Raw genomic sequence first — 10435 nt, 5'->3', positions numbered from 1 at the left:
TGTATTTCATTCATTCATTCATCCATTAAGCTAGCCAGTCAATGAGTCATATTCTAAACATATCCCCAGTGTCTACTCAGTAGGTGGCACGTGCTAGGTGCTGAAAATATAAAAACAAAGCTGAAGTCCCCGCCTTGGAGCAAGTCAAGGAGTAATGGACAGACAAGTGTGTACAGACGTAATTATAATTAAACATAAATGTGGTAACAGAGTTTGTTGTTTTTTCATGGCAGCTTCAAACCATGAAATTAAAAAGCTACTCTGCAGGGACAGGAAATGATCAGCACTCCAGAAATAGAGTTGGAGAGATGCTTTCCTTGTGGTCCATTTCTGGCCATTTCATTATCTCTGTCTTGATGGGACTCTATGGAGTAGGAACCACCTCTTAGCCTGGCATTGTGGCAAGAGCCTCAGTTCTGTGTCAGACAAGCTTGGGTTCAAATCCCAGTCACTTATTAATAATGAGTTATTTCAAGATTGTTTCCTCATCTATGAATAAAAGATAAAAATGCATCCATCAGGGTTGTTCTACATGTATATTAGTCTGTTCTCATGCTGCTGATAAAGATATGCCCAAGGCTGTGGAATTTATAAAGGAAAAAAAAAGAGCTTTAATGGACTCACAGTTCCACGTGGCTGGGAAGGCCTCACAATCATGGCAGACGGTGAAAGGCACATCTTACATGGTGACAGACAAGGAAAGAATGAGAGCTAAGGGAAAGGGGTTTCCACTTATAAAACCATCAGATCTCATGAGACTAATTCACTACCATGAGAACAGTATGGGGGAAACCACCCCCATGATTTAACTATCTCCCACCAGTCCCTCCCACAACTCGTGGGAATTATGGGAGCTGCAATTCAAGATGAGATTTGGGTGGGGACACAGCCAAACCATATCAACGTGTTAAATGAGATGATCCATATAAAGTGTGTAGCACAGCATCTGGTGTAGTTAGTCATAAAAAATCCAGCCATCATGGCAATGGGGATGTTGAGGATGAACCTAGACAAAACAAACTTCAGACTGGCAATGCCGAGGTAGCTGGAGGTGGTGAGGAGTCTTCTTTAGATTTTGGAAGGAAGCTTGGTTCCTTTCAGTCCTCCATATCACCCAACGAATGTATGTTGTTCAAGAGCGAAGGCTGAGATGGTACCTTAGACAAGTGTTTGGAATTAAAGGAAGCACTTAGAAAGTAATCAGCCACATGGTTTGGGTAAATCTCAAAGAATGTTTCTGGGATTTGGAATATTTATTCTGGAGAAGAGAAGATTTAGGGGTTGGATGAAATGAAAGTCCTCAAGCACGTGAACCAGTGGTGGAGAGCAGCTGTTCCCTATTTCTGTTTTGGACTGAAGGAGAGGAAATGAGCTTACATTGAAACATGAGAGATTTAGGCTAAACACGAAGAAGAATTTCCTGGATGTGGGTGTTGTTGGACTTTGGAATGAGTTACCAAGGTGTCTAAAATAAGGACAGTGTCTCTCTGGCTGTAGATCTTGAAGTGTGGAAGCATTGGTTCCATGCAGAAATGTCTACACTCACACACTCTTTCCAAGTGGGAGAGTCTATGACATTAACGGGATCTTCTAACGTGAGGATATGAGTCTCAGTCAACCCCAAACCACTGTCCAAAACCTTGATCTAGCTTAAGAAATGGTTGTGGTAGGAGCTGGATGATTATCTCTGGCAATCTGCAGTTTGACATTCCACAAATAGCACGATTGCTTATGTAGGCTACTCCAGCGACCAAACACCTCCCCTCTTTGAAATGTATTAAATTCTCTGCAGGGCTTCTTTCACCAAAAGTGCTTTTAATAGAGCTTGGAATTTCCTCACAATGCATTTATTTTTGTTGATATATTTTTAGGTCTCCATTATTACTTGTCTTCCCCTTCCTTTGCTTTGTAGGCATAAGCTATCAATAACCGGGCATTGACCACACTGGGGGGGTTCTCCCCTACCCTCCCAGGGAAGCTAAGTCTTTAGCTATTAATTTCAGAAGGTTTTAAGCCAACCACTAGTTTTCATAATTGTACATCAAAAAGGCAGGCAAATCGCAGCAGCTCTAAGTTCAAAATCAGGACGCAAAGGTCTCACTGTGAGCATCACAACAAATAGTTTTGGGTTCGCCTCACCCCAAAAGTAGCCCACGATGGGTTAGGTTTTTATTTTTAAATAGATTTAGAGTTGAATAACTAGCCCTTGTATGGGACTTCAACAAAGAGGCTGTATATTGGCAGATATTAAATATGCCCCTATACACCCCAAATTGTTTTGTCCAAAATGTCTCATTTACTATAATTTCATTGATAAAGCCCCTGATTGTAGCCCAGGGACTTTCACATATTAGCTGCCTCCTGTTGGACCCACAGGCCTCTATTGGTGACTCCAAATCAGCCCTGCATGGCCCTCGATCCCCTCCTGTAGAGGGACTGGGTGATGGTATCTATAAACCAACAAGCTAGCTCTTTTCTGGTAAATCCCTCACAGAGTCCAGAAAAATATGCAAGCAGTCCTTTTACTTCAAGTTTCTACTCACACAGGGTCAAAAGAGGAAGGAGAGGCAGAGGCAGCTGCCCTAGAAGCAGCCATCATCCCAGTCCCATAGCCAGCATGAAATCTTAGCCCTCTTTTCCTTACACACAGCCGTGGCCACTCTTCTAGTCAGCACCGAAATCTCCTCCCTGAAGACCTTCTTTCTCTTCCTCCCTTCTTCCTTCCTCCGCTTCTTGGTCCACTGAAGTCCCTGGAGATCCCCTGGGTCCTGTTCTCTTTGGGTTGTCATTGTCTTTGCTTCTGTTGCTCATGCCAGGGCTAAAGGAAATTTGCTGCACCCCCCCAGGCACTGTTGTCAGAGTGGACTCTGGGTCAACAAGTCAGACCTTTCGTTGGTGTGCTTCAAGTCTAAGCTTTGCAAGCTCCTTCTCTATGTTATGTCTGTCTCCTTCCTCTTTAGTTTGTCTTTTATTTATCTTAGCCTTGAGGAGTGGAGGTTCCAGGAAATTGAGGATGGGAATATAATGGAAAATCCATTCCCCACAGGAAAATATTCTGAAATTTCTGGCTTGGGTGACAGGCTGTCATTGATAGAGATAGATAATGGTGAAAGTGATGATAATGATAGCCAATCCTATGTAGCACTCATTAAGTACCAAGCACTATTAAGTGCTTGAGGGAGAATAAATCATACAATCCTATGTGGCTCGTATTCTTGTCATATGCATTTTGTTGATATAAAAAAAAATCAAGGCACAGAATGGTTAAGACACATACCTGAGGTCATACAGCTAGTAAGTTGCAGAGCAAGAATGGAACCCAAGGCCGGGCGCGGTGGCTCACGCCTGTAATCCCAGCACTTTGGGAGGCTGAGGTGCGTGGAGCACAAGGTCAGGAGTTCGAGACCAGCCTGGCCAACATAGTGAAACCCCATCTCTACTAAAAACACAAAAAGTAAAATTAGCCAGGCATGGTGGCACACGCCTGTAGTCCCAGCTACTCAGGAGCCTGAGGCAGGAGAATCACTTGAACCTGGGAGGTGGAGGTTGCAGTGAGCCGAGATCATGCCACTGCACTCCAGCTTAGGCATCAGAGCAAGACTTTGTCTCAAAAAAGAAAAAAAATGGAACCCAAAAAGCTGAGCATGATGGCTCACACCTGTAATCTCAGCACTTTGGGAGGCTGAGGCGAGTGGATTGTTTTAGGTCAGGAGTTCAAGACCAGCCTGACCAACATGGTGAAACCCCCTCTCTACTAATAATACAAAAATTAGCTGGGCATGGTGGCGGGCACCTGTAATCTCAGCTACTTGGGAGGCTGAGGCAGGAGAATTGCTTGAACCCGGGAGGTGGAGGTTGCGGTGAGGTGAGATTGCGCCATTGCACTCCAGCCTGGGTGACAGAGCAAGACTGTCTCAAAATAAAACAACAACAACAAAAAAGAATGGAACCCAGGCAACTCAGCCCCAAAGTCTCAGGAAGAGTCATCAGGCCACAAGTGTGTGTGGACCAGCCAGGTGGAAAAGTAGAGCAGCAGGGGCAGGGACTCTGGCTTTGAGGCCAAGTGTGACCTGGAGAAGGAGCTTAGGGAGCCGTCTCACCCTTTGGGCTCCTGGCCCCACTGGGCTGCTCCTGCAGCTCTGCCTTGCTGGCTGAATCAACATCTCCTTTTCTCCATTTCAGTTTCATTCCCTCTTGCCCACACATCTTACTTATTAAAGCCACCCAATCCCACCCCAGGCGTCTCCAGGCTTAGTTTATACTTCCTGCCCTCAAAGTTACTCCTGGTGCCAGGATCTCCGCCTCACCATTCTTCTCCTGCCTGCCCATCCTCAAGGCTCACATTGACACGCAGCATCCCTAGGAGGAACTTGGCCGAGACTATAAAAGCAGGGGCAATGCCGCCTCCTAGGGAAGGAGCATTTTCACGAGGCGGTTTTTTCCCTGTATCCTGCTCTGCCCCATCTCTGCTCCGCCCCATCTCTGCTCCAGCTCCTAGAGCAGGAAAATGCAACAGCCTCATTTAGAGAATATAATTTACATAAAATAGTTTCCAAATTTATTAAGGAAGCAGACAGCGAAAGGAAACCCACAATTAAAGAGGCTTTGCACGCATTCGATATCTTTCCACTGCCTGAAGTATATCATCTTTCTGAATTAATGAGGTCTGGGCAAAAACTATAGCACAAAAGTATGCTTCGCTTTCAAGACTTCCGGGCCTTTATCATCCTGGGTGGGGCAGACAGCAGGGGTAGGATTAGCAGGGAAGAGTTAGAGGCCAATCTCTCTTTTTAAGGATGTGTTGCCAGACTGAAATGGACAGGCTGGTACTGTAGGTACAGCCTTTTCTCTGTAAAGAGGGGAAGCGCTTTATATTTGGGGACACCCCAGTTTGTTCATTCAGCAAATCTTTTTAAAGAAATTTTTTTAGAGACAGGGTCTCACTCTGTCACCCAGGCCAGAGTACAGTGGTATAATCGTAGCTCACTGTAACCTTGAACTCCTGGGCTCAAGTGATCCCCTTACCTCTGCCTCCCAAAACACCAGGATTACAGGCAGGGGAAGGAGCATGTGTTTGTATGTAACTAAGTATCCATCCATTGATTTTACTGTCATGTCTTTATCATTTACCTAACCCTTTATCCAGCCATCCACTTAACACATACTTTTTTGTTCTCAAAGTCATTCGAAGCAGGTTGCCAGAGATCTGGACCCAAGAGCAGCTGGGGAGGGAAGGGGTTGGGCAGGTTACCAGAGATGCCCAGGATGAGCTTCACTGAAGCCACATGCCACTGTCTCCTTAGTAGCTTGTGATGCAGAGAGAGCCTGGCTTTGGAGTCAGGCAGCACTGGGTTTGAATTCTGACTCATTGTGTTACCACCATCGGCTAATTCCTTTATCTTATTTCTTGTTTATCTTAAGAATGGAATCACGCTTAACCACAAGGGTGTTGGTGGATTAACTAGTAACGTTAGTAATGTGCTTATGATATACTATCTCTTATTGAAGTAGACAGCACATATTTTATTCATTCTCTAAGTATTTATTGAGCAGCTACTATGTGTCAGGCATCGCCCTACCTGCAGGAACTGTAATAGAAACTAGGATAGCCCTGTCCTCATTGAAATTTTTTCAAGTACTTTCGAATTTTTTTCCAGTACTTTTGCTAGTTAAAACCCTACACGAGGTACAAGATCAATGTACAATTTGTATAAACTTTGAAGAGCAAAGCAAATAAGAGAGATTATCAAGAGCCAGAACTTCAGGGACAGATGCTCATATGATTTCATTATAAAAAGAAAATAACATGGAAAGGAGGCACGCAAAAAGTAACAAGAGGTTTTGTTGTCTGTTTTTTGTTTTTTAGAAAACCTATAAGCCGTTTGTAGAAAAGAAAAAGTAAACATGACCTGATGTTTCAGCTTCAGGCGTAATAGCCCAGACAGTTTTGAAATCCACAAGGGTAGTTTTCACTTCTTCGGAATGTCTTTTTTTTTTTTTTTTTCTCCCGACAGTCTGGCTTCCTTTTCCCTTCAGTGGAATAACATATACAAACTCTACCTAAGAGTGCTGTGTGAAGTACATGCCAGCCTACAAGACATGTCTCTAACCAAGTGGAAAGAGTGCAGTATTCATTCATTCATTCAACAAATGTTTATTAACAGGTATTGTTTACCAAGCACTGTGTGTTAAGGACAAGATGGTATGAAACAAGCAGACCCAGGCCTCAGGGAAGAGAGGCCGTTACATTCAGAGACAATTACCATACACTACAATGAATGTTTTGACGAAGGGATGCAAAAAAAAAAAAAAACAGAACAAACAAACAAAAACAACAACAACAAAAACCCCACAACGGTGTGGATCCCTCCCTGTGGGGGTGAGGAGAAAGGAAAACAGCTTCAGTGATCTCCAAGTCCTTGTGCCGGCCACTCTTCTTTCCTCTCTTCCTTCCTCCTCTTTCATCCTTCCTCCTCCCTTCTCTTTGGACATCACTAATAAAAGAGAAATAGATGTCAGAGACGTAGACATGGGGAGGGCTTTAATATCTAGCCTTATGGAACAAAATGCTTGGGACCCAATAGAACTTGGTGTTGCAGAGCTTTCTCCTGAGTTCAGCTAAAACCAGGCTCTTGTCACACGACCAGGGAAGATGACTCTTCCCTGCTCTTGGACACATAGAAGGGTGAGGAAAACAGAATTCATTGGGCGAAAAGCAAAAAGAAACAAAAACTCTCAGCAAAGTGAGAGGGGGTCTTGCCAACAACCTCTCTCCTCACAAATTGAATCCCAGGTTACCACAGGGGCCAGGTTCTTCTCCCCTGCAAACTTCATGAATTTCCCCTGGCTCTACCCCTGTCCCCCAGTAAGCAGGTGGGCCTCATTTAGAGAAAATCATTTGGGAAAGGGCAGGCTTCATCCGGGACCAGCAATCCAGTTTCTCAGCCTTCAGGCTGTTTTAGCCTTGGAGGTAGGGTTTCACCTGGGACACTTGGCTGCCCCCGTCTCTAACATTAGCATCTATTGCTATCCCTATCTTCGTTGGACACCTGACTCTCTCCTAGAGCAACCCAGCAAACGTCTGTCTATTGTGTACTTAAATACCCCCACAGATTGGGAACTCTATCCTTTATGGGAAAGCTCTTTATATTTGGGACACCCCAGTTTGTTCATTCAGCACATTTTCTTTTCAACTTTTTTAGAGACAAGGTCTCACTCTGTCACCCAGACTGGAATGCAGTGGCGTGATCATAGCTCACTGTAACCTCGAACTCCTGGGCTCAAGTGATCCTCCTGCCTCAGCCTCCCAGGAGCTAAGGGCTACAGGGGTGTGCCACCACTCCCAGCTAGATTTTTAATTTTTAAAATTTTTTTATAGAGATGGTGTCTCGCTATGTTGACCAAGTTTGTCTCAAATTCCTGGCTTCAAGCCATCCTCCCACTTCTGCCTCCCAAAACACTGAGATTTCAGCCCATGAGCCACCAACGCACCTGGCCTCATTCTCCAAATCTTTACAAAGCTTCAAAGACATCCCAGATGCTGGGAATACAGAGACGAATCAGATACAAACCCTGCCCTCCAGCTGTTCCCAGCATTGTTGCTCCTTTGCGGCCACATCTTCTGCCCTGCTTTTCCACCTTGTCCCTTCTTCTGTCAAATGGCTTTTGGCTTGGTCACCACTTTGCCGGTGTTTCTTTCCAGAAGTGAGTCCCAGACTTCAGGTGTGGTCTGACTCACGTCCTATCGGGTCTCTCCCTCTGAAAACCGTGCTTGTATTAAAGCAGCTTGGGAGCTCATTAATGTTCTTGGCAGCCAGGTCCTACCCCTGACGTGCAGGAGCTGCCTGTCCACTTAGGGGACCCCTGTCTTTTTCACACATGAGTCTGTTAAGCCTCACCTCCCTCATCGCCTCCATGTGTGGGGCAGTTTTCAACAAATGTTCAGAGTCCAACACCTGCCCTTGTTAAACGTAATCTTGTTACACTAGTCCCCTTGTTTTAACTTCTCAAACCTTTTGAGTCTTGCTTCTGTTACCCAAGAAGACCTAGAAAGCTCCACATCTCCTCTTAAAATGTGTGTGTGTGCGTGTATTTGTACGCACACCCCTGGGTACAGCTCTGAGGAGCCCACCCATAGGTTTCTGAACAATCTTCCATGAATACAGCTCATTCATACACACATTTATTCATTCTGCAACATTTATTCAATATCCCCTAACAAAACTTTCGTTTTTGAGCACTTTTTGCCCAGGCGTTACAAAGATAATAGAAGCAAACGAATCCATACTAAGGAGTGAATTATTGATAGTGCTCACCTGCATTTTTTTAAGCAGAAAGTAGTATTTATTTTGGCCTAATTTCCACCTGTCAGAAAATTAAAACAGTGATGAATTGCATATTACTAACTACGTGTTATTATCAGCATCAAAATTCAAGTGTGCTCTGCTTAAAATTCAGAAGACAAACTTTCTCATTTAGAAAAGTTCATTCTGTTAGTGCCTGATCAGAATGGAATAAAAATTTCATGATGCATACATATTGATTGAATTTTTTTCTTTTTTTAAAAAAATGTATTTTATTCTGGATTCAAGGTGTGCATATGCATAGATGCTACACAGGTATAATTACGTACTGGTGGGATTGGGCATCTAGTGTGTCCATTACCCAAATAGTGAACACTGTACCCAATAGGTATTCTTCAACTCTATCCCCCACTCTAATGATCCCTCCTTTGGGAGTCCCCAGTGTCTGTTGTTTCCATCTTTATGTCCATCTTTATGTGCCCATTGTTTAGCTCCCACTTAAAAGTGAGAACATGTGTATTCAGTTTTCTGTTTCTGTGTTAGTTTGTTTAGGGTAATGACCTCCAGCTCCATCCATGTTGTTACAAAAGACATGATTTTGTTCTTTTTTTTTTTAATGACTGCTTCACCTTCTTAACTATCCCAAGGTGTTTGGTTCTTAAACTGATTGGTGAAATCAAGCAGTAATAGCAGAAGCAAGTGGAGACAAGGCTTGTTTAAATAGTATCATTAAGCTGACTCTGACAGAGGCCTTTCCATACACACCCAACCCTCTCCCCTATCAGAGCTTCTAGAGAGGGAGGCTGGCTAACCTTGGGATCCAGAAATATTTGGAGAATCCTCGGGCCGGGCGTGGTGGCTCACGCCTGTAATCCCAGCACTTTGGGAGGCCGAGGCAGGTGGATCACGAGGTCAGGAGATCGAGACCATTCTGGCTAACACGGTGAAACCCTGTATCTACTAAAAATACAAAAAATTAGCCTGGCATGGTGGCGGGTGCCTATAGTCCCAGCTACTCGGGAGGCTGAGGCAAGAGAATGGTGTGAACCTGGGAGGCGAAGCTTGCAGTGAGCTGAGATCATGCCACTGCACTCCAGCCTGGGAGACAGAGCGAGACTCTGTCTCACAAAAAAAAAAAAAAAGAAAAAAAATTTGGAGAATCCTCAACATTCTTTCTACTCATCCCAGTGACCCACTTGACAGCATGGAGCTCAGAAATGTGGGACCCCAGAACCCCAAGATCTTCAGCCCCAACTCACAACTTTCTCCCTTGCCATTGGAAAGGATTGAGGACCTTGGCTCAAATCTCTTGTTTCTCAAAGTGATTTCTGGCTCAGCCTATATCCAGGTGGAGTAAAGCTTTTACGTATTGTTTTGGAGTAGGTACAGCCGGACTAGGGTTTGCACCCCAGGAGTTAGGTAGAATTGGAGTAGCAGAGCCTTTAGCGGATCTGACCTCTGGGAAAAGTTCTAATGTGGCAATAATACTACTTTTCCATAGGATTATTACTTAGGTTAAATGGCATAATAGCTATAACATGCTTAACACAGTGCCAAGCTTGTGGTAAGTGTTTGTAAATGTTAGCTATTATTTTAGTTAGGAAAGCGAGCTAATGCAGAACATGATACGTAACACAAAATCCTCCTTATGCTTAAACAGAGAAGGAGTTATTTTTCACATGCAGTAAGATGTCTAGAAGTAGATAGTTGCAGGTTTCAGTTCAGGAGCTCAAAAATGATAGGGCCAATGTCTCTGAAATTCTGGACATTTCTTCATAGATGCAAGAGTGCTGTTAGAACTCAGGCAACTGCATCCTTGTTTAAGCCAGGAGAAAGGGGGAAGACTGCCTTAACCACATCTGACATCTTTCATCAAGAAAGAAAAGGCTTTCCCAGAAATCCATGAGAAAATTTTTGTTTAGGTCTCAAGGGCCAGAACTGGGTCACTAGCTACTCCCTAGCTGCAAAGAGGCTGGGAAAGTTAGGAACAGGATAATCATGATTGGCACACCAGTAATGAGCCATTGCCAGGAAGGAGTAAGCAGTTTAAATACTAACAGTGATTACCATAGTGATTATTACTAGCTCTAGTCTGCCTTCCATCCATCTACTTCTCATTTGTAGCAAATTAT

This window comes from Symphalangus syndactylus, chromosome 16 (assembly GCF_028878055.3).
Source record: "Symphalangus syndactylus isolate Jambi chromosome 16, NHGRI_mSymSyn1-v2.1_pri, whole genome shotgun sequence".
NCBI classification, from domain to species: Eukaryota; Metazoa; Chordata; class Mammalia; order Primates; family Hylobatidae; genus Symphalangus; species Symphalangus syndactylus.
The sequence above is the reverse complement of the archived record's forward strand: the minus strand, read 5'-3'. Positions refer to the sequence as shown.